A 3,469-nucleotide genomic window follows, 5' to 3' on the forward strand; every position below is an offset into this window, starting at 1 on the left:
TTGAAACAGCTAAAAATGCTTTACTATACATGGTTGTTTTTTTCGGGTCAAAAATGCCTTACGATACGTGGTCTTTTTTTTAGGCTAATAACAACACCTTACTATATATGGTCTTTTTTTTCCGCTAAAAAGCCTTACTATACAAGGTGGTTTTTTTCCGGCTAAAAACGCCTGACTATACATGGTCGTTTTTTGCGTTAAAAAGTCTTACTATACATGGTCGTTTTTTGCGCTAAAAACACCTTACTATACATGGTCGTTTTTTGCGCTAAAAAGCCTTACTATACATGGTGTTTTTTTTGCGCTAAAAAAGCCTTACAATACATGGTCGTTTTTTGCGCTAAAAACACCTTACTATACATGGTCGTTTTTTTGCGCTAAAAAAGCCTTACTATACATGGTCGTTTTTTGCTCTAAAAAGCCTTACTATACATGGTCGTTTTTTGCGCTAAAAACACCTTACAATACATGGTGGTTTTTTTGCGCTAAAACACCTTACTATACATGGTCGTTTTGTGCGCTAAAAACACCTTACTATACATGGTCGTTTTTTTTGCGCTGAAAAAGCTTTACTATACATGGTCGTTTTTTGCGCTAAAAACGCCTTACTATACATGGTCGTTTTCTGCGCTAAAAAAGCCTTACTATACATGGTCGTTTTTTGCGCTAAAAACACCTTACTATACAAGGTCGTTTTGTGCGCTAAAAACACCTTACGATACATGGTCGTTTTTTGCGTTAAAAAAGCCTTACTATACATGGTCGTTTTAGCACTAAAAAAGCGTTACTATACATGGTCGTTTTTTGCGCTAAAAAAGCGTTACTATACATGGTCGTTTTTTGCGCTAAAAAAGCCTTACTATACATGGTCGCTTTTTTGCGCTAAAAAAGCCTTACTATACATGGTCGTTTTTTGCGTTAAAAAGCCTTACTATACATGGTCGTTTTTTGCGTTAAAAAGCCTTACTATACATGGTCGTTTTTTGCGTTAAAAAGCCTTACTATACATGGTTGTTTTTTGCGTTAAAAAAGCCTTACTATACATGGTCGTTTTTTGCGCTAAAAACACCTTACTATACATGGTCGTTTTTTGCGCTAAAAAGCCTTACTATACATGGTGTTTTTTTTGCGCTAAAAAAGCCTTACAATACATGGTCGTTTTTTGCGCTAAAAACACCTTACTATACATGGTCGTTTTTTGCGCTAAAAAAGCCTTACTATACATGGTCGTTTTTTGCGCTAAAAAAGCCTTACTATACATGGTCGTTTTTTGCGCTAAAAACACCTTACAATACATGGTGGTTTTTTTGTGCTAAAACACCTTACTATACATGGTCGTTTTGTGCGCTAAAAACACCTTACTATACATGGTCGTTTTTTTGCGCTGAAAAAGCTTTACTATACATGGTCGTTTTTTGCGCTAAAAACGCCTTACTATACATGGTCGTTTTCTGCGCTAAAAAAGCCTTACTATACATGGTCGTTTTTTGCGCTAAAAACACCTTACTATACAAGGTCGTTTTGTGCGCTAAAAACACCTTACGATACATGGTCGTTTTTTGCGTTAAAAAAGCCTTACTATACATGGTCGTTTTAGCACTAAAAAAGCGTTACTATACATGGTCGTTTTTTGCGCTAAAAAAGCGTTACTATACATGGTCGTTTTTTGCGCTAAAAAAGCCTTACTATACATGGTCGCTTTTTTGCGCTAAAAAAGCCTTACTATACATGGTCGTTTTTTTGCGTTAAAAAAGCCTTACTATACATGGTCGTTTTTGCGTTAAAAAAGCCTTACTATACATGGTCGTTTTTTTGCGTTAAAAAGCCTTACTATACATGGTCGTTTTTTGCGTTAAAAAGCCTTACTATACATGGTCGTTTTTTGCGTTAAAAAGCCTTACTATACATGGTTGTTTTTTGCGTTAAAAAAGCCTTACTATACATGGTCGTTTTTTTGCGTTAAAAAAGCCTTACTATACATGGTCGTTTTTTGCGTTAAAAAGCCCTACTATACATGGTCGTTTTTTTTGCGCTAAAAAAGCCTTACTATACATGGTCGTTTTTTGCGCTAAAAACGCCTTACTATACATGGTCGTCTTTTGCGCTAAAAACACCTTACTATACATGGGCGTTTTTGCGCTAAAAAAGCCTTACTATACATGGTCGTGTTTTGCGCTAAAAAAGCCTTACTATACATGGTCGTTTTTTGCGCTAAAAACGCCTTACTATACATGGTCGTCTTTTGCGCTAAAAACACCTTACTATACATGGGCGTTTTTGCGCTAAAAAAGCCTTACTATACATGGTCGTGTTTTGCGCTAAAAAAGACTTACTATACATGGTCGTTTTTTGCGCTAAAAACGCCTTACTATACATGGTCGTTTTTTGCGTTAAAAAAGCCTTACTATACATGGTCGTTTTTTGCGCTAAAAATGCCTTACTATACATGGTCGTTTTTTGCGTTAAAAAAGCCTTACTATACATGGTCGTTTTTTGCACTAAAAACACCTTACTATCTATACATGGTCGTTTTTTGCGCTGAAAAAGCTTTACTATACATGGTCGTTTTTTTGCGTTAAAAAAGCGTTACTATACATGGTCGTTTTTTGCGCTAAAAATCCTTACTATACATGGTGGTTTTTTTGCGCTAAAAAATCCTTACTATACATGGCCGTTTTTTGCGCTAAAAAAGCCTTACTATACATGGTCGCTTTTTGCGCTAAAAACCCCTTACTATACATGGTCGTTTTTTGCGCTAAAAACCTTACTATACATGGTCGTTTTTTTGCGTTAAAAAGCCTTACTATACATGGTCGTTTTTTGCGTTAAAAACACCTTACTATACATGGTCGTTTTTTGCGCTAAAAAAGCCTTACTATACATGGTCGTTTTTTGCGTTAAAAACACCTTACTATACATGGTCGTTTTTTGCGCTAAAAAAGCCTTACTATACATGGTCGTTTTTTGCGTTAAAAAAGCCTTACTATACATGGTCGTTTTTTGCGCTAAAAAAGCCTTACTATACATGGTCGTTTTTTGCGCTAAAAAAGCCTTACTATACATGGTCGTTTTTTGCGTTAAAAAAGCCTTACTATACATGGTCGTTTTTTGCGTTAAAAAAGCCTTATTATACATGGTCGTTTTTTGCGTTAAAAAAGCCTTACTATACATGGTCGTTTTTTGCGTTAAAAACACCTTACTATACATGGTCGTTTTTTTGCGCTAAAAAAGCCTTACTATACATGGTCGTTTTTTGCGTTAAAAAGCCTTACTATACATGGTCGTTTTTTTGCGTTAAAAACACCTTACTATACATGGTCGTTTTTTGCGTTAAAAAAGCCTTACTATACATGGTCGTTTTTTGCGCTAAAAAAGCCTTACTATACATGGTCGTTTTTTGCGCTAAAAAAGCCTTACTATACATGGTCGTTTTTTGCGTTAAAAAAGCCTTACTATACATGGTCGTTTT

Source organism: Hippocampus bargibanti, linkage group LG19 (genome assembly GCF_051943395.1).
Source record: "Hippocampus bargibanti isolate YZ-2025 linkage group LG19, ASM5194339v1, whole genome shotgun sequence".
Taxonomy (NCBI): Eukaryota; Metazoa; Chordata; class Actinopteri; order Syngnathiformes; family Syngnathidae; genus Hippocampus; species Hippocampus bargibanti.